Raw genomic sequence first — 18926 nt, 5'->3', positions numbered from 1 at the left:
AGACTCATGATATTTTCTGAGTTGTAGTAGCAGTGGTGTGTTGTCGGTGTGGTTAGAGGGTCTAAGGCGCTCCATGCAGGTTGCATGTGTCCTGTAGACTTGGGTTCAAATACCTTTCCTGACAATCATGTTTGAATTTTTTGCCCTCCTGCAGCTGTATTTATGAGTTCCCATAAGACAAACCTCCAATCTAGTACCTTTTATTCAGGTAAATGCAGCTGTATTTATGACTTCCCATGAGATAAATCTCCAATCTAGTACCTTTTATTCAGGTAAATTATCTACTCTATATGTGTCCTATATTTTCTTTGATATATATTCATTAAGAAATGTTTGTCTCTTTTAAGTTGACTGTATGTCCTCTTTTCTTGCAGTCTTGAAATATTTGATGTGACCAGAGGTATTGTGTTAAATCCATGTCTCTATTTTGTCTGGTTCAATCAGGACGTTTCTGTATTGAGAATCAGTTTATCTTGCCGAGTTCCGGGTGTAGTCTGAATTTGGCTTTCTTTTACTAAGTTTTTTCTAACAATAAGATATCATGCCGAAACCCAGGATCGAACCAGGGACCTTTAGATCTTCAGTCTAACGCTCTCCCAACTGAGCTATTTCGGCTACATTGCATCACAGTTGGTGTGATTTTTTTTTCAGCAGAAGTGTCCTGTGCAGGCAAAGACTCATGATATTTTCGGAGTCGTAGTAGCAGTGGTGTGTTGTCGGTGTGGTTAGAGGGTCTAAGGCGCTCCATACAGGTTGCATGTGTCTTGTAGACTTGGGTTCAAATACCTTTCCTGACAATCATTTTTGAATTTTTTGCCCTCCTGCAGCTGTATTTATGAGTTCCCATAAGACAAACCTCCAATCTAGTACCTTTTATTCAGGTAAATGCAGCTGTATTTATGACTTCCCATGAGATAAATCTCCAATCTAGTACCTTTTATTCAGGTAAATTATCTACTCTATATGTGTCCTATATTTTCTTTGATATATATTCATTATTAAATGTTTGTCTCTTTTAAGTTGACTGTATGTCCTCTTTTCTTGCAGTCTTGAAATATTTGATGTGACCAGAGGTATTGTGTAAAATCCATGTCTCTATTTTGTCTGGTTCAATCAGGACGTCTCTGTATTGAGAATCAGTTTATCTTGCCGAGTTCCAGGTGTAGTCTGAATTTGGCTTTATTTTACTAAGTTTTTTCTAACAATAAGATATCATGCCGAAACCCGGGATCGAACCAGGGACCTTTAGATCTTCAGTCTAACGCTCTCCCAACTGAGCTATTTCGGCTATATTGCATCATAGTTTGTGTGATTTTTTTTTCAGCACAAGTGTCCTGTGCAGGCAAAGACTCATGATATTTTCGGAGTCGTAGTAGCAGTGGTGTGTTGTCGGTGTGGTTAGAGGGTCTAAGGCGCTCCATGCAGGTTGCATGTGTCTTGTAGACTTGGGTTCAAATACCTTTCCTGACAATCATTTTTGAATTTTTTGCCCTCCTGCAGCTGTATTTATGAGTTCCCATAAGACAAACCTCCAATCTAGTACCTTTTATTCAGGTAAATGCAGCTGTATTTATGACTTCCCATGAGATAAATCTCCAATCTAGTACCTTTTATTCAGGTAAATTATCTACTCTATATGTGTCCTATATTTTCTTTGATATATATTCATTAAGAAATGTTTGTCTCTTTTAAGTTGACTGTATGTCCTCTTTTCTTGCAGTCTTGAAATATTTGATGTGACCAGAGGTATTGTGTTAAATCCATGTCTCTATTTTGTCTGGTTCAATCAGGACGTTTCTGTATTGAGAATCAGTTTATCTTGCCGACTTCCGGGTGTAGTCTGACTTTGGCTTTATTTTACTAAGTTTTTTCTAACAATAAGATATCATGCCGAAACCCAGGATCGAATCAGGGACCTTTAGATCTTCAGTCTAACGCTCTCCCAACTGAGCTATTTCGGCTACATTGCATCACAGTTTGTGTGATTTTTTTTTTTCAGCACAAGTGTCCTGTGCAGGCAAAGACTCATGATATTTTCTGAGTCGTAGTAGCAGTGGTGTGTTGTCGGTGTGGTTAGAGGGTCTAAGGCACTTCATGCAGGTTGCACGTGTCCTGTAGACTTGGGTTCAAATACCTTTCCTGACAATCAATTTTGAATTTTTTGCCCTCCTGCAGCTGTATTTATGAGTTCCCATAAGACAAACCTCCAATCTAGTACCTTTTATTCAGGTAAATGCAGCTGTATTTATGACTTCCCATGAGATAAATCTCCAATCTAGTACCTTTTATTCAGGTAAATTATCTACTCTACATGTGTCCTATATTTTCTTTGATATATATTCATTAAGAAATGTTTGTCTCTTTTAAGTTGACTGTATGTCCTCTTTTCTTGCAGTCTTGAAATATTTGATGTGACCAGAGGTATTGTGTTAAATCCATGTCTCTATTTTGTCTGGTTCAATCAGGACGTTTCTGTATTGAGAATCAGTTTATCTTGCCGAGTTCCAGGTGTAGTCTGAATTTGGCTTTATTTTACTAAGTTTTTTCTAACAATAAGATATCATGCCGAAACCCGGGATTGAACCAGGGACCTTTAGATCTTCAGTCTAACGCTCTCCCAACTGAGCTATTTCGGCTACATTGCATCACAGTTGGTGTGATTTCTTTTTCAGCAGAAGTGTCCTGTGCAGGCAAAGACTCATGATATTTTCGGAGTCGTAGTAGCAGTGGTGTGTTGTTGGTGTGGTTAGAGGGTCTAAGGCGCTCCATGCAGGTTGCATGTGTCTTGTAGACTTGGGTTCAAATACCTTTCCTGACTATCATTTTTGAATTTTTTGCCCTCCTGCAGCTGTATTTATGAGTTCCCATAAGACAAACCTCCAATCTAGTACCTTTTATTCAGGTAAATGCAGCTGTATTTATGACTTCCCATGAGATAAATCTCCAATCTAGTACCTTTTATTCAGGTAAATTATCTACTCTACATGTGTCCTATATTTTCTTTGATATATATTCATTAAGAAATGTTTGTCTCTTTTAAGTTGACTGTATGTCCTCTTTTCTTGCAGTCTTGAAATATTTGATGTGACCAGAGGTATTGTGTTAAATCCATGTCTCTATTTTGTCTGGTTCAATCAGGACGTTTCTGTATTGAGAATCAGTTTATCTTGCCGACTTCCGGGTGTAGTCTGACTTTGGCTTTATTTTACTAAGTTTTTTCTAACAATAAGATATCATGCCGAAACCCGGGATCGAACCAGGGACCTTTAGATCTTCAGTCTAACGCTCTCCCAACTGAGCTATTTCGGCTACATTGCATCACAGTTTGTGTGATTTTTTTTTTTCAGCACAAGTGTCCTGTGCAGGCAAAGACTCATGATATTTTCTGAGTCGTAGTAGCAGTGGTGTGTTGTCGGTGTGGTTAGAGGGTCTAAGGCACTCCATGCAGGTTGCATGTGTCCTGTAGACTTGGGTTCAAATACCTTTCCTGACAATCATTTTTGAATTTTTTGCCCTCCTGCAGCTGTATTTATGAGTTCCCATAAGACAAACCTCCAATCTAGTACCTTTTATTCAGGTAAATGCAGCTGTATTTATGACTTCCCATGAGATAAATCTCCAATCTAGTACCTTTTATTCAGGTAAATTATCTACTCTATATGTGTCCTATATTTTCTTTGATATATATTCATTAAGAAATGTTTGTCTCTTTTAAGTTGACTGTATGTCCTCTTTTCTTGCAGTCTTGAAATATTTGATGTGACCAGAGGTATTGTGTTAAATCCATGTCTCTATTTTGTCTGGTTCAATCAGGACGTTTCTGTATTGAGAATCAGTTTATCTTGCCGAGTTCCAGGTGTAGTCTGAATTTGGCTTTATTTTACTAAGTTTTTTCTAACAATAAGATATCATGCCGAAACCCGGGATCGAACCAGGGACCTTTAGATCTTCAGTCTAACGCTCTCCCAACTGAGCTATTTCGGCTACATTGCATCACAGTTTGTGTGATTTTTTTTCAGCACAAGTGTCCTGTGCAGGCAAAGACTCATGATATTTTCTGAGTTGTAGTAGCAGTGGTGTGTTGTCGGTGTGGTTAGAGGGTCTAAGGCGCTCCATGCAGGTTGCATGTGTCCTGTAGACTTGGGTTCAAATACCTTTCCTGACAATCATGTTTGAATTTTTTGCCCTCCTGCAGCTGTATTTATGAGTTCCCATAAGACAAACCTCCAATCTAGTACCTTTTATTCAGGTAAATGCAGCTGTATTTATGACTTCCCATGAGATAAATCTCCAATCTAGTACCTTTTATTCAGGTAAATTATCTACTCTACATGTGTCCTATATTTTCTTTGATATATATTCATTAAGAAATGTTTGTCTCTTTTAAGTTGACTGTATGTCCTCTTTTCTTGCAGTCTTGAAATATTTGATGTGACCAGAGGTATTGTGTTAAATCCATGTCTCTATTTTGTCTGGTTCAATCAGGACGTTTCTGTATTGAGAATCAGTTTATCTTGCCGAGTTCCAGGTGTAGTCTGAATTTGGCTTTATTTTACTAAGTTTTTTCTAACAATAAGATATCATGCCGAAACCCGGGATTGAACCAGGGACCTTTAGATCTTCAGTCTAACGCTCTCCCAACTGAGCTATTTCGGCTACATTGCATCACAGTTGGTGTGATTTCTTTTTCAGCAGAAGTGTCCTGTGCAGGCAAAGACTCATGATATTTTCGGAGTCGTAGTAGCAGTGGTGTGTTGTTGGTGTGGTTAGAGGGTCTAAGGCGCTCCATGCAGGTTGCATGTGTCTTGTAGACTTGGGTTCAAATACCTTTCCTGACTATCATTTTTGAATTTTTTGCCCTCCTGCAGCTGTATTTATGAGTTCCCATAAGACAAACCTCCAATCTAGTACCTTTTATTCAGGTAAATGCAGCTGTATTTATGACTTCCCATGAGATAAATCTCCAATCTAGTACCTTTTATTCAGGTAAATTATCTACTCTACATGTGTCCTATATTTTCTTTGATATATATTCATTAAGAAATGTTTGTCTCTTTTAAGTTGACTGTATGTCCTCTTTTCTTGCAGTCTTGAAATATTTGATGTGACCAGAGGTATTGTGTTAAATCCATGTCTCTATTTTGTCTGGTTCAATCAGGACGTTTCTGTATTGAGAATCAGTTTATCTTGCCGACTTCCGGGTGTAGTCTGACTTTGGCTTTATTTTACTAAGTTTTTTCTAACAATAAGATATCATGCCGAAACCCGGGATCGAACCAGGGACCTTTAGATCTTCAGTCTAACGCTCTCCCAACTGAGCTATTTCGGCTACATTGCATCACAGTTTGTGTGATTTTTTTTTTTCAGCACAAGTGTCCTGTGCAGGCAAAGACTCATGATATTTTCTGAGTCGTAGTAGCAGTGGTGTGTTGTCGGTGTGGTTAGAGGGTCTAAGGCACTCCATGCAGGTTGCATGTGTCCTGTAGACTTGGGTTCAAATACCTTTCCTGACAATCATTTTTGAATTTTTTGCCCTCCTGCAGCTGTATTTATGAGTTCCCATAAGACAAACCTCCAATCTAGTACCTTTTATTCAGGTAAATGCAGCTGTATTTATGACTTCCCATGAGATAAATCTCCAATCTAGTACCTTTTATTCAGGTAAATTATCTACTCTATATGTGTCCTATATTTTCTTTGATATATATTCATTAAGAAATGTTTGTCTCTTTTAAGTTGACTGTATGTCCTCTTTTCTTGCAGTCTTGAAATATTTGATGTGACCAGAGGTATTGTGTTAAATCCATGTCTCTATTTTGTCTGGTTCAATCAGGACGTTTCTGTATTGAGAATCAGTTTATCTTGCCGAGTTCCAGGTGTAGTCTGAATTTGGCTTTATTTTACTAAGTTTTTTCTAACAATAAGATATCATGCCGAAACCCGGGATCGAACCAGGGACCTTTAGATCTTCAGTCTAACGCTCTCCCAACTGAGCTATTTCGGCTACATTGCATCACAGTTTGTGTGATTTTTTTTCAGCACAAGTGTCCTGTGCAGGCAAAGACTCATGATATTTTCTGAGTTGTAGTAGCAGTGGTGTGTTGTCGGTGTGGTTAGAGGGTCTAAGGCGCTCCATGCAGGTTGCATGTGTCCTGTAGACTTGGGTTCAAATACCTTTCCTGACAATCATGTTTGAATTTTTTGCCCTCCTGCAGCTGTATTTATGAGTTCCCATAAGACAAACCTCCAATCTAGTACCTTTTATTCAGGTAAATGCAGCTGTATTTATGACTTCCCATGAGATAAATCTCCAATCTAGTACCTTTTATTCAGGTAAATTATCTACTCTACATGTGTCCTATATTTTCTTTGATATATATTCATTAAGAAATGTTTGTCTCTTTTAAGTTGACTGTATGTCCTCTTTTCTTGCAGTCTTGAAATATTTGATGTGACCAGAGGTATTGTGTTAAATCCATGTCTCTATTTTGTCTGGTTCAATCAGGACGTTTCTGTATTGAGAATCAGTTTATCTTGCCGAGTTCCAGGTGTAGTCTGAATTTGGCTTTATTTTACTAAGTTTTTTCTAACAATAAGATATCATGCCGAAACCCGGGATCGAACCAGGGACCTTTAGATCTTCAGTCTAACGCTCTCCCAACTGAGCTATTTCGGCTACATTGCATCACAGTTTGTGTGATTTTTTTTCAGCACAAGTGTCCTGTGCAGGCAAAGACTCATGATATTTTCTGAGTTGTAGTAGCAGTGGTGTGTTGTCGGTGTGGTTAGAGGGTCTAAGGCGCTCCATGCAGGTTGCATGTGTCCTGTAGACTTGGGTTCAAATACCTTTCCTGACAATCATGTTTGAATTTTTTGCCCTCCTGCAGCTGTATTTATGAGTTCCCATAAGACAAACCTCCAATCTAGTACCTTTTATTCAGGTAAATGCAGCTGTATTTATGACTTCCCATGAGATAAATCTCCAATCTAGTACCTTTTATTCAGGTAAATTATCTACTCTATATGTGTCCTATATTTTCTTTGATATATATTCATTAAGAAATGTTTGTCTCTTTTAAGTTGACTGTATGTCCTCTTTTCTTGCAGTCTTGAAATATTTGATGTGACCAGAGGTATTGTGTAAAATCCATGTCTCTATTTTGTCTGGTTCAATCAGGACGTTTCTGTATTGAGAATCAGTTTATCTTGCCGAGTTCCGGGTGTAGTCTGACTTTGGCTTTATTTTACTAAGTTTTTTCTAACAATAAGATATCATGCCGAAACCCGGGATCAAACCAGGGACCTTTAGATCTTCAGTCTAACGCTCTCCCAACTGAGCTATTTCTGCTACATTGCATCATAGTTTGTGTGATTTTTTTTTCAGCACAAGTGTCCTGTGCAGGCAAAGACTCATGATATTTTCGGAGTCGTAGTAGCAGTGGTGTGTTGTCGGTGTGGTTAGAGGGTCTAAGGCGCTCCATGCAGGTTGCATGTGTCTTGTAGACTTGGGTTCAAATACCTTTCCTGACAATCATTTTTGAATTTTTTGCCCTCCTGCAGCTGTATTTATGAGTTCCCATAAGACAAACCTCCAATCTAGTACCTTTTATTCAGGTAATTGCAGCTGTATTTGCACTTCCCATGAGATAAATCTCCAATCTAGTACCTTTTATTCAGGTAAATTATCTACTCTATATGTGTCCTATATTTTCTTTGATATATATTCATTAAGAAATGTTTGTCTCTTTTAAGTTGACTGTATGTCCTCTTTTCTTGCAGTCTTGAAATATTTGATGTGACCAGAGGTATTGTGTTAAATCCATGTCTCTATTTTGTCTGGTTCAATCAGGACGTTTCTGTATTGAGAATCAGTTTATCTTGCCGACTTCCGGGTGTAGTCTGACTTTGGCTTTATTTTACTAAGTTTTTTCTAACAATAAGATATCATGCCGAAACCCAGGATCGAACCAGGGACCTTTAGATCTTCAGTCTAACGCTCTCCCAACTGAGCTATTTCGGCTACATTGCATCACAGTTTGTGTGATTTTTTTTTTTCAGCACAAGTGTCCTGTGCAGGCAAAGACTCATGATATTTTCTGAGTCGTAGTAGCAGTGGTGTGTTGTCGGTGTGGTTAGAGGGTCTAAGGCACTTCATGCAGGTTGCACGTGTCCTGTAGACTTGGGTTCAAATACCTTTCCTGACAATCAATTTTGAATTTTTTGCCCTCCTGCAGCTGTATTTATGAGTTCCCATAAGACAAACCTCCAATCTAGTACCTTTTATTCAGGTAAATGCAGCTGTATTTATGACTTCCCATGAGATAAATCTCCAATCTAGTACCTTTTATTCAGGTAAATTATCTACTCTACATGTGTCCTATATTTTCTTTGATATATATTCATTAAGAAATGTTTGTCTCTTTTAAGTTGACTGTATGTCCTCTTTTCTTGCAGTCTTGAAATATTTGATGTGACCAGAGGTATTGTGTTAAATCCATGTCTCTATTTTGTCTGGTTCAATCAGGACGTTTCTGTATTGAGAATCAGTTTATCTTGCCGAGTTCCAGGTGTAGTCTGAATTTGGCTTTATTTTACTAAGTTTTTTCTAACAATAAGATATCATGCCGAAACCCGGGATTGAACCAGGGACCTTTAGATCTTCAGTCTAACGCTCTCCCAACTGAGCTATTTCGGCTACATTGCATCACAGTTGGTGTGATTTCTTTTTCAGCAGAAGTGTCCTGTGCAGGCAAAGACTCATGATATTTTCGGAGTCGTAGTAGCAGTGGTGTGTTGTTGGTGTGGTTAGAGGGTCTAAGGCGCTCCATGCAGGTTGCATGTGTCTTGTAGACTTGGGTTCAAATACCTTTCCTGACAATCATTTTTGAATTTTTTGCCCTCCTGCAGCTGTATTTATGAGTTCCCATAAGACAAACCTCCAATCTAGTACCTTTTATTCAGGTAATTGCAGCTGTATTTGCACTTCCCATGAGATAAATCTCCAATCTAGTACCTTTTATTCAGGTAAATTATCTACTCTATATGTGTCCTATATTTTCTTTGATATATATTCATTAAGAAATGTTTGTCTCTTTAAGTTGACTGTATGTCCTCTTTTCTTGCAGTCTTGAAATATTTGATGTGACCAGAGGTATTGTGTTAAATCCATGTCTCTATTTTGTCTGGTTCAATCAGGACGTTTCTGTATTGAGAATCAGTTTATCTTGCCGAGTTCCGGGTGTAGTCTGAATTTGGCTTTATTTTACTAAGTTTTTTCTAACAATAAGATATCATGCCAAAACCCAGGATCGAACCAGGGACCTTTAGATCTTCAGTCTAACGCTCTCCCAACTGAGCTATTTCGGCTACTTTGCATCACAGTTTGTGTGATTTTTTTCAGCAGAAGTGTCCTGTGCATGCAAAGACTCATGATATTTTCTGAGTCGTAGTAGCAGTGGTGTGTTGTCGGTGTGGTTAGAGGGTCTAAGGCGCTCCATGCAGGTTGCATGTGTCCTGTAGACTTGGGTTCAAATACCTTTCCTGACAATCATTTTTGAATTTTTTGCCCTCCTGCAGCTGTATTTATGAGTTCCCATAAGACAAACCTCCAATCTAGTACCTTTTATTCAGGTAAATGCAGCTGTATTTATGACTTCCCATGAGATAAATCTCCAATCTAGTACCTTTTATTCAGGTAAATTATCTACTCTATATGTGTCCTATATTTTCTTTGATATATATTCATTAAGAAATGTTTGTCTCTTTTAAGTTGACTGTATGTCCTCTTTTCTTGCAGTCTTGAAATATTTGATGTGACCAGAGGTATTGTGTTAAATCCATGTCTCTATTTTGTCTGGTTCAATCAGGACGTTTCTGTATTGAGAATCAGTTTATCTTGCCGACTTCCGGGTGTAGTCTGACTTTGGCTTTATTTTACTAAGTTTTTTCTAACAATAAGATATCATGCTGAAACCCGGGATCAAACCAGGGACCTTTAGATCTTCAGTCTAACGCTCTCCCAACTGAGCTATTTCGGCTACATTGCATCATAGTTTGTGTGATTTTTTTTTCAGCACAAGTGTCCTGTGCAGGCAAAGACTCATGATATTTTCGGAGTCGTAGTAGCAGTGGTGTGTTGTCGGTGTGGTTAGAGGGTCTAAGATGCTCCATGCAGGTTGCATGTGTCCTGTAGACTTGGGTTCAAATACCTTTCCTGACAATCATTTTTGAATTTTTTGCCCTCCTGCAGCTGTATTTATGAGTTCCCATAAGACAAACCTCCAATCTAGTACCTTTTATTCAGGTAAATGCAGCTGTATTTATGACTTCCCATGAGATAAATCTCCAATCTTGTACCTTTTATTCAGGTAAATTATCTACTCTATATGTGTCCTATATTTTCTTTGATATATATTCATTAAGAAATGTTTGTCTCTTTTAAGTTGACTGTATGTCCTCTTTTCTTGCAGTCTTGAAATATTTGATGTGACCAGAGGTATTGTGTTAAATCCATGTCTCTATTTTGTCTGGTTCAATCAGGACGTTTCTGTATTGAGAATCAGTTTATCTTGCCGACTTCCGGGTGTAGTCTGAATTTGGCTTTATTTTACTAAGTTTTTTCTAACAATAAGATATCATGCCGAAACCCGGGATCAAACCAGGGACCTTTAGATCTTCAGTCTAACGCTCTCCCAACTGAGCTATTTCGGCTACATTGCATCATAGTTTGTGTGATTTTTTTTTCAGCACAAGTGTCCTGTGCAGGCAAAGACTCATGATATTTTCTGAGTCGTAGTAGCAGTGGTGTGTTGTCGGTGTGGTTAGAGGGTCTAAGGCACTCCATGCAGGTTGCATGTGTCCTGTAGACTTGGGTTCAAATACCTTTCCTGACAATCATTTTTGAATTTTTTGCCCTCCTGCAGCTGTATTTATGAGTTCCCATAAGACAAACCTCCAATCTAGTACCTTTTATTCAGGTAAATGCAGCTGTATTTATGACTTCCCATGAGATAAATCTCCAATCTAGTACCTTTTATTCAGGTAAATTATCTACTCTATATGTGTCCTATATTTTCTTTGATATATATTCATTAAGAAATGTTTGTCTCTTTTAAGTTTACTGTATGTCCTCTTTTCTTGCAGTCTTGAAATATTTGATGTGACCAGAGGTATTGTGTTAAATCCATGTCTCTATTTTGTCTGGTTCAATCAGGACGTTTCTGTATTGAGAATCAGTTTATCTTGCCGACTTCCGGGTGTAGTCTGACTTTGGCTTTATTTTACTAAGTTTTTTCTAACAATAAGATATCATGCCAAAACCCGGGATCGAACCAGGGACCTTTAGATCTTCAGTCTAACGCTCTCCCAACTGAGCTATTTCAGCTGCATTGCATCATAGTTTGTGTGATTTTTTTTTCAGCACAAGTGTCCTGTGCAGGCAAAGACTCATGATATTTTCTGAGTCGTAGTAGCAGTGGTGTGTTGTCGGTGTGGTTAGAGGGTCTAAGGTGCTCCATGCAGGTCGCATGTGTCCTGTAGACTTGGGTTCAAATACCTTTCCTGACAATCATTTTTGAATGTTTTGCCCTCCTGCAGCTGTATTTATGAGTTCCCATAAGACAAACCTCCAATCTAGTACCTTTTATTCAGGTAAATGCAGCTGTATTTATGACTTCCCATGAGATAAATCTCCAATCTAGTACCTTTTATTCAGGTAAATTATCTACTCTATATGTGTCCTATATTTTCTTTGATATATATTCATTAAGAAATGTTTGTCTCTTTTAAGTTGACTGTATGTCCTCTTTTCTTGCAGTCTTGAAATATTTGATGTGACCAGAGGTATTGTGTTAAATCCATGTCTCTATTTTGTCTGGTTCAATCAGGACGTTTCTGTATTGAGAATCAGTTTATCTTGCCGACTTCCGGGTGTAGTCTGACTTTGGCTTTATTTTACTAAGTTTTTTCTAACAATAAGATATCATGCTGAAACCCGGGATCGAACCAGGGACCTTTAGATCTTCAGTCTAACGCTCTCCCAACTGAGCTATTTCGGCTAAATTGCATCATAGGTTGTGTGATTTTTTTTTCAGCACAAGTGTCCTGTGCAGGCAAAGACTCATGATATTTTCTGAGTCGTAGTAGCAGTGGTGTGTTGTCGGTGTGGTTAGAGGGTCTAAGGCGCTCCATGCAGGTTGCATGTGTCCTGTAGACTTGGGTTCAAATACCTTTCCTGACAATCATTTTTGAATTTTTTGCCCTCCTGCAGCTGTATTTATGAGTTCCCATAAGACAAACCTCCAATCTAGTACCTTTTATTCAGGTAAATGCAGCTGTATTTATGACTTCCCATGAGATAAATCTCCAATCTAGTACCTTTTATTCAGGTAAATTATCTACTCTATATGTGTCCTATATTTTCTTTGATACAGTGGCGTAGCTACAAACCTCTGGGCCCCGATGCGGAATCTGGATGTGGGCCCCCCCCCCCCCCCCACGGCAACAACAGCCCCCCTCCCCCGGCAACACCCGACGCACACACATATCCGAATCCCTATAGCCAGCTATAGGTCCCCCCAGTATAGGTAGCCAGGCATAGGTACGCCAGTATAGTTGCCCCCGGTATAGGTTAGCCAGGTAGGTGCCTCCAGCATAGGTAGCCAGTATAGTTGCCCCCAGTATAGGTTAGATAGGCAGGCGCCGCCAGTACAGGTTAGCTAGGTGGGTGCCTCTAATATAGGTAGCCAGAATAGTTGCCCCCAGCATAGGTTAGATAGGTAGGTGCCCCCAGTATAGGTTAGTTAGGTAGGTGCCTCCAATATAGGTAGCCAGTATAGTTGCCACCTGTATAGGCTAGCTAGGTGCCCCGAATACAGGTTAGACAATTAAGTGCCCCCAGGTTAGATAGGTAGGTGCCCCCCAGTATAGGTTAGATTAGGTAGCTGCCCCCCAGTATAGGTTAGATGAGGTAGGTGCCCCCCAGGATAGGTTAGGTAGCTGCCCCCCAGGATAGATTAGGTAGCTTTCCCCCAGGATAGGTTAGGTAGGTAGCTGGCCCCCCAGGATAGGTTAGGTAGGTAGCTGGCCCCCCCAGGATAGGTTAGGTAGGTAGCTGGCCCCCCAGGGTAGGTTAAGTAGGTAGCTGCCCCCCCAGGATAGGTTAGGTATCTGCCCCCCAGGATAGGTTAGGTAGCTGCCCCCCCAGGATAGCTTAGGTAGGTAGCTGCCCCCCAGGATAGATTAGGTAGGTAGCTGGCCCCCCAGGATGGGTTAGGTAGGTAGCTGACCCCCCAGGATAGGTTAGGTAGGTAGCTGGCCCCCCAGGATAGGTTAGGTAGGTAGCTGGCCCCCCAGGATAGGTTAGGTAGGTAGCTGGCCCCCAGGATAGGTTAGAGTAGGTAGCTGCCCCCCCGGATAGGTTAGAGTAGGTAGCTGCCCCCCAGGATAGGCTAGGTAGGTAGCTGGCCCCCCAGGATAGGTTAGGTAGGTAGCTGCCCCCCCAGGATAGGTTAGGTAGGTAGCTGGCCCCCCAGGATAGGTTAGGTAGGTAGCTGGCCCCCCAGGATAGGTTAGGTAGGTAGCTGGCCCCCCAGGATAGGTTAGGTAGGTAGCTGGCCCCCCAGGATAGGTTAGGTAGGTAGCTGGCCCCCCAGGATAGGTTAGGTAGGTAGCTGGCCCCCCAGGATAGGTTAGGTAGGTAGCTGGCCCCCCAGGATAGGTTAGGTAGGTAGCTGGCCCCCCAGGATAGGTTAGGTAGGTAGCTGGCCCCCCAGGATAGGTTAGGTAGGTAGCTGGCCCCCCAGGATAGGTTAGGTAGGTAGCTGGCCCCCCAGGATAGGTTAGGTAGGTAGCTGGCCCCCCAGGATAGGTTAGGTAGGTAGCTGGCCCCCCAGGATAGGTTAGGTAGGTAGCTGGCCCCCCAGGATAGGTTAGGTAGGTAGCTGGCCCCCCAGGATAGGTTAGAGTAGGTAGCTGCCCCCCCGGATAGGCACGGAAGCGCTGTAGGCGGAACTCACCTCCGTCCCTGCGCCGCTGGTCTCCTCCCGCTCTGTATAGATGTTGTTACACACTGCTTCCTGTTTAGCCGGAAGCAGTGTGTAACAGCAGATCTATGCAGAGCGGGAGGAGACCAGCGGCGCTTGGAACGCAGGCAGGTGAGTTCTGCCTACAGCGCTTCCGTGCGCTGCGCACTCTGCATCTGATCTGAGGGGGAGGGGGGGGCCCGGGGAGAGGTCGGACTGCCCTCCCCACGGCTGCAGCTCCCCCTCCCAATAACGCACGCAGGGATCCCATCTCCGAGTCCAAACGGACATGGGCCCACCGGGCCCCTCCCCCGCCTCTTCAGGAGCCGGGCCCGGTCGCCGAGGCGACCGTTGCGACCACAGGCCCTACGCCCCTGCTTTGATATATATTCATTAAGAAATGTTTGTCTCTTTTAAGTTGACTGTATGTCCTCTTTTCTTGCAGTCTTGAAATATTTGATGTGACCAGAGGTATTGTGTTAAATCCATGTCTCTATTTTGTCTGGTTCAATCAGGACGTTTCTGTATTGAGAATCAGTTTATCTTGCCGAGTTCCGGGTGTAGTCTGAATTTGGCTTTATTTTACTAAGTTTTTTCTAACAATAAGATATCATGCCGAAACCCGGGATCGAACCAGGGACCTTTAGATCTTCAGTCTAACGCTCTCCCAACTGAGCTATTTCAGCTACATTGCATCACAGTTTGTGTGATTTTTTTTTCAGCACAAGTGTCCTGTGCAGGCAAAGACTCATGATATTTTCTGAGTCGTAGTAGCAGTGGTGTGTTGTCGGTGTGGTTAGAGGGTCTAAGGCGCTCCATGCAGGTTGCATGTGTCCTGTAGACTTGGGTTCAAATACCTTTCCTGACAAACATTTTTGAATTTTTTGCCCTCCTGCAGCTGTATTTATGAGTTCCCATAAGACAAACCTCCAATCTAGTACCTTTTATTCAGGTAATTGCAGCTGTAATTGCACTTCCCATGAGATAAATCTCCAATCTAGTACCTTTTATTCAGGTAAATTATCTACTCTATATGTGTCCTATATTTTCTTTGATATATATTCATTAAGAAATGTTTGTCTCTTTTAAGTTGACTGTATGTCCTCTTTTCTTGCAGTCTTGAAATATTTGATGTGACCAGAGGTATTGTGTTAAATCCATGTCTCTATTTTGTCTGGTTCAATCAGGACGTTTCTGTATTGAGAATCAGTTTATCTTGCCGACTTCCGGGTGTAGTCTGAATTTGGCTTTATTTTACTAAGTTTTTTCTTTTTCAACAATAAAGCTTTTATTGATTCAACAGAAAAAGTACAAACAGCGTTTATATTTGTATTCAAGTATAAAATACATATTTTAGATTACGGTATCAGTCAGAACTAAGGTTCTTAGGCTTTTGTTTCTATAAGGCAATGAAAACGGTATCACATATCTTAATTTAGCTCAATAGGATATCATGTCCCTGTGGATCAATAACCAAAAGTCCAGTGATTCGTGACCTATGGGAGGTCTTAGAATGTCCTTAGGTGCTATGAGAAAGAAAAGGGATTAGATTTACAGGTACAGTAGACTAATTTGAGAAGATAACCATCTTACACCATCTTATCCTCCCAAGGTGACCATACTCTGTCGAACCGGTCCCCCTCATCGTATAGAGAAGCTGTTATTTTCTCCATCCAATAGTATTCATTTAATTTATGTTTTAGAGCCGTTCTACTCAACGTAGGGGATTTCCATTCTTTAGCGATGATAGCTTTGGCTGCATTACAGAAATGGGTAAGTAGTTTGTTGCTATGAGTCGGGAGGAGAGGATCAGCACGACAGAACAGGGCCACCCACGGGTCCAGGGCGATTTCTGTTCCTATAACTGTAGATGCCATGTGGAAACATACATTCCAGAAATTTTGTACTATGGTACAGGACCACCAGCAATGTACATGGTCTGCTTGCTCTGCACAGCCTCTAAAACATAAACCTGAAGTGGAAAGGCCCCTTTTGAGTAAGAGTGAGGGTGATCTATACCAATCATACAGAATCTTATATCCTCTTTCCCTCACAAGGCTATTCCTAGATGATTTGGCAAGGTTTAGAAAAAGATTTTCCCAGTCCTCCAGGGACCATACCTTCTGAAGTCTCTCTTGCCACTTTACCATGGCCGGGGAGATTTCCTCCAAATGTTGGTACCAACCCTCATGATAAAATAAAGATATCATACCTGGTGTGTGCTTATAGTTATGAAACTCTTTGCTGATAGGGTGGGGGGTGGCTTCAATACCTTCCACTGCACAGCTCTGGGTAAAATGCCTAATTTGGAGGTATCTAAAAAAGTCTTTGGACTGCAGATTGTATTTAGTTTGTATTTCAGGCCAAGGAGCTATCACTCCATCTGGAGCTATATCTTTTAGTCTGAGGGGGCCTAAGTGGAGCCAATTTGTCCAGGGTTACATAGTTACATAGTTACATAGTTACTTTGGTTGAAAAAAGACATACGTCCATCGAGTTCAACCAGTACAAAGTACAACTCCAGCCTGCTCCCTCACATATCCCTGTTGATCATAAAATCCCTGGATTAACATCATTGGCATTACCTAGTAATTGTAGCCATGGATGTCATTCAACGCAAGGAAAGCATCTAAGCCCCCTTTAAATGCAGGTATAGAGTTTGCCATAACGACTTCCTGTGGCAATGCATTCCACATCTTAATCACTCTTACTGTAAAGAACCCTTTCCTAAATAAATGGCTAAAACGTTTTTCCTCCATGCGCAGATCATGTCCTCTAGTCCTTTGAGAAGGCCTAGGGACAAAAAGCTCATCCGCCAAGCTATTATATTGCCCTCTGATGTATTTATACATGTTAATTAGATCTCCTCTAAGGCGTCTTTTCTCTAGACTAAATAAACCCAGTTTATCTAACCTTTCTTGGTAAGTGAGACCTTCCATCCCACGTATCAATTTTGTTGCTCGTCTCTGCACCTGCTCTAAAACTGCAATATCTTTTTTGTAATGTGGTGCCCAGAACTGAATTCCATATTCCAGATGTGGCCTTACTAGAGAGTTAAACAGGGGCAATATTATGCTAGCATCTCGAGTTTTTATTTCCCTTTTAATGCATCCCAAAATTTTGTTAGCTTTAGCTGCAGCGGCTTGGCATTGAGTACGATTATTTAACTTGTTGTCGATGAGTACTCCTAAGTCCTTCTCCAAGTTTGATGTCCCCAACTGTATCCCATTTATTTTGTATGGTGTTAGACCATTGGTACGACCAAAATGCATGACTTTACATTTGTCAACATTGAATTTCATCTGCCATGTATGTGCCCATATAGCCATCCTATCCAGATCCTGTTGCAATATAACACTATCTTCCTTAGAGTTGATGATTCTGCACAATTTTGTATCATCTGCAAAAATAGCAACATTGCTCACTACTGTATCCACTAGGTCATTAATAAATAAATTGAAGAGCACTGGACCCAGTACAGACCCCTGTGGGACCCCACTGCTAACAGTCTCCCATTTTGAGTATGATCCATTGACCACAACTCTTTGTTTTCTGTCCATTAGCCAGTTCCCTATCCAAGCACACAGACTCTTCCCCAGTCCTTGCATCCTCATCTTTTGCACCAGACTTTTGTGGGGAACAGTGTCGAATGCCTTAGCAAAGTCTAAGTATATCACATCTACAGCATTCCCAATATCCATATTAGCATTCACTACCTCATAAAAGCTGAGCATGTTAGTCAAACAGGACCTGTCTTTAGTAAACCCATGTTGATGCTGAGAAATAAGATTATTTTCTACTATGAAATCATGTATAGTATCTCTTAGTAACCCCTCAAATAGTTTGCATACAACTGATGTTAAGCTTACAGGTCTATAATTTCCTGGATCTGATTTTTTGCCCTTCTTAAATAGAGTTGGGCCGAACCTCCGATTTTAGGTTCGCGAACCGGGTTCGCGAACTTTCGCGGAAGGTTCGGTTCGCGTTAAAGTTCGCGAACCGCAATAGACTTCAATGGGGATGCGAACTTTGAAAAAAAAAAAAAATTATGCTGGCCACAAAAGTGATGGAAAAGATGTTTCAAGGGGTCTAACACCTGGAGGGGGGCATGGCGGAGTGGGATACACGCCAAAAGTCACCGGGAAAAATCTGGATTTGACGCAAAGCAGCGTTTTAAGGGCAGAAATCACATTGAATGCTAAATGACAGGCCTAAAGTGCTTTAAAACATCTTGCATGTGTATACATCAATCAGGGAGTGTAATTAAGGTACTGCTTCACACTGACACACCAAACTCCACTGAACAGAACAGGTATGCAGTGGCGGGTTCACTGAACAGAACAGGTATGCAGTGGCGGGTCCACTGAACAGGTATACAGTGGCGGGTCCACTGAACAGAACAGGTATGCAGTGGCGGGTTCACTAAACAGGTATACAGTGGCGGGTCCACTGAACAGAACAGGTATGCAGTGGTGGGTTCACAGAACAGGTATGCAGTGGCAGGATCAATGAACAGGTATGCAGTGGCAGGATCACTGAACAGGTATGCAGTGGCAGGATCAATGAACAGGTATGCAGTGGCAGGATCAATGAACAGGTATGCAGTGGCAGGATCAATGAACAGGTATGCAGTGGCAGGATCACTGAACAGGTATGCAGTGGCAGGATCAATGAACAGGTATGCAGTGGCAGGATCAATGAACAGGTATGCAGTGGCAGGATCAATGAACAGGTATGCAGTGGCAGGATCAATGAACAGGTATGCAGTGGCAGGATCAATGAACAGGTATGCAGTGGCAGGATTAATGAACAGGTATGCAGTGGCAGGATCACTGAACAGGTATGCAGTGGCAGGATCAATGAACAGGTATGCAGTGGCAGGATCAATGAACAGGTATGCAGTGG

General features: G+C 41.2%; 19 non-coding genes across 19 annotated transcripts; all 19 read right to left on the bottom strand.

The window, feature by feature from the left end:
- Nucleotides 1-542: 542 nt before the first annotated feature.
- TRNAF-GAA (transfer RNA phenylalanine (anticodon GAA)) lies at nucleotides 543-615 on the bottom strand. The gene has a single exon. It is a non-coding gene; the product is annotated as a tRNA-Phe (tRNA).
- Nucleotides 616-1215: 600 nt separating this feature from the next.
- TRNAF-GAA (transfer RNA phenylalanine (anticodon GAA)) lies at nucleotides 1216-1288 on the bottom strand. Its single transcript has one exon. It is a non-coding gene; the product is annotated as a tRNA-Phe (tRNA).
- Nucleotides 1289-1888: 600 nt separating this feature from the next.
- On the bottom strand, nucleotides 1889-1961 carry TRNAF-GAA (transfer RNA phenylalanine (anticodon GAA)). Its single transcript has one exon. It is a non-coding gene; the product is annotated as a tRNA-Phe (tRNA).
- Nucleotides 1962-2563: 602 nt separating this feature from the next.
- On the bottom strand, nucleotides 2564-2636 carry TRNAF-GAA (transfer RNA phenylalanine (anticodon GAA)). The gene has a single exon. It is a non-coding gene; the product is annotated as a tRNA-Phe (tRNA).
- A 600-nt stretch (nucleotides 2637-3236) lies between these two features.
- TRNAF-GAA (transfer RNA phenylalanine (anticodon GAA)) lies at nucleotides 3237-3309 on the bottom strand. The gene has a single exon. It is a non-coding gene; the product is annotated as a tRNA-Phe (tRNA).
- Nucleotides 3310-3911: 602 nt separating this feature from the next.
- TRNAF-GAA (transfer RNA phenylalanine (anticodon GAA)) lies at nucleotides 3912-3984 on the bottom strand. Its single transcript has one exon. It is a non-coding gene; the product is annotated as a tRNA-Phe (tRNA).
- Nucleotides 3985-4583: 599 nt separating this feature from the next.
- On the bottom strand, nucleotides 4584-4656 carry TRNAF-GAA (transfer RNA phenylalanine (anticodon GAA)). Its single transcript has one exon. It is a non-coding gene; the product is annotated as a tRNA-Phe (tRNA).
- Nucleotides 4657-5256: 600 nt separating this feature from the next.
- Nucleotides 5257-5329, bottom strand: TRNAF-GAA (transfer RNA phenylalanine (anticodon GAA)). The gene has a single exon. It is a non-coding gene; the product is annotated as a tRNA-Phe (tRNA).
- A 602-nt stretch (nucleotides 5330-5931) lies between these two features.
- TRNAF-GAA (transfer RNA phenylalanine (anticodon GAA)) lies at nucleotides 5932-6004 on the bottom strand. Its single transcript has one exon. It is a non-coding gene; the product is annotated as a tRNA-Phe (tRNA).
- Nucleotides 6005-6603: 599 nt separating this feature from the next.
- On the bottom strand, nucleotides 6604-6676 carry TRNAF-GAA (transfer RNA phenylalanine (anticodon GAA)). The gene has a single exon. It is a non-coding gene; the product is annotated as a tRNA-Phe (tRNA).
- Nucleotides 6677-7275: 599 nt separating this feature from the next.
- Nucleotides 7276-7348, bottom strand: TRNAF-GAA (transfer RNA phenylalanine (anticodon GAA)). The gene has a single exon. It is a non-coding gene; the product is annotated as a tRNA-Phe (tRNA).
- A 599-nt stretch (nucleotides 7349-7947) lies between these two features.
- Nucleotides 7948-8020, bottom strand: TRNAF-GAA (transfer RNA phenylalanine (anticodon GAA)). Its single transcript has one exon. It is a non-coding gene; the product is annotated as a tRNA-Phe (tRNA).
- A 602-nt stretch (nucleotides 8021-8622) lies between these two features.
- TRNAF-GAA (transfer RNA phenylalanine (anticodon GAA)) lies at nucleotides 8623-8695 on the bottom strand. Its single transcript has one exon. It is a non-coding gene; the product is annotated as a tRNA-Phe (tRNA).
- Nucleotides 8696-9293: 598 nt separating this feature from the next.
- Nucleotides 9294-9366, bottom strand: TRNAF-GAA (transfer RNA phenylalanine (anticodon GAA)). Its single transcript has one exon. It is a non-coding gene; the product is annotated as a tRNA-Phe (tRNA).
- A 598-nt stretch (nucleotides 9367-9964) lies between these two features.
- TRNAF-GAA (transfer RNA phenylalanine (anticodon GAA)) lies at nucleotides 9965-10037 on the bottom strand. Its single transcript has one exon. It is a non-coding gene; the product is annotated as a tRNA-Phe (tRNA).
- Nucleotides 10038-10637: 600 nt separating this feature from the next.
- Nucleotides 10638-10710, bottom strand: TRNAF-GAA (transfer RNA phenylalanine (anticodon GAA)). The gene has a single exon. It is a non-coding gene; the product is annotated as a tRNA-Phe (tRNA).
- A 600-nt stretch (nucleotides 10711-11310) lies between these two features.
- TRNAF-GAA (transfer RNA phenylalanine (anticodon GAA)) lies at nucleotides 11311-11383 on the bottom strand. The gene has a single exon. It is a non-coding gene; the product is annotated as a tRNA-Phe (tRNA).
- Nucleotides 11384-11983: 600 nt separating this feature from the next.
- Nucleotides 11984-12056, bottom strand: TRNAF-GAA (transfer RNA phenylalanine (anticodon GAA)). Its single transcript has one exon. It is a non-coding gene; the product is annotated as a tRNA-Phe (tRNA).
- Nucleotides 12057-14634: 2578 nt separating this feature from the next.
- TRNAF-GAA (transfer RNA phenylalanine (anticodon GAA)) lies at nucleotides 14635-14707 on the bottom strand. The gene has a single exon. It is a non-coding gene; the product is annotated as a tRNA-Phe (tRNA).
- Nucleotides 14708-18926: the final 4219 nt, after the last annotated feature.

The sequence above is a fragment of the Hyperolius riggenbachi genome, chromosome 6, assembly GCF_040937935.1.
Source record: "Hyperolius riggenbachi isolate aHypRig1 chromosome 6, aHypRig1.pri, whole genome shotgun sequence".
In the NCBI taxonomy this organism is placed as follows: domain Eukaryota; kingdom Metazoa; phylum Chordata; class Amphibia; order Anura; family Hyperoliidae; genus Hyperolius; species Hyperolius riggenbachi.
The sequence above is the reverse complement of the archived record's forward strand: the minus strand, read 5'-3'. Positions and strand labels throughout refer to the sequence as shown.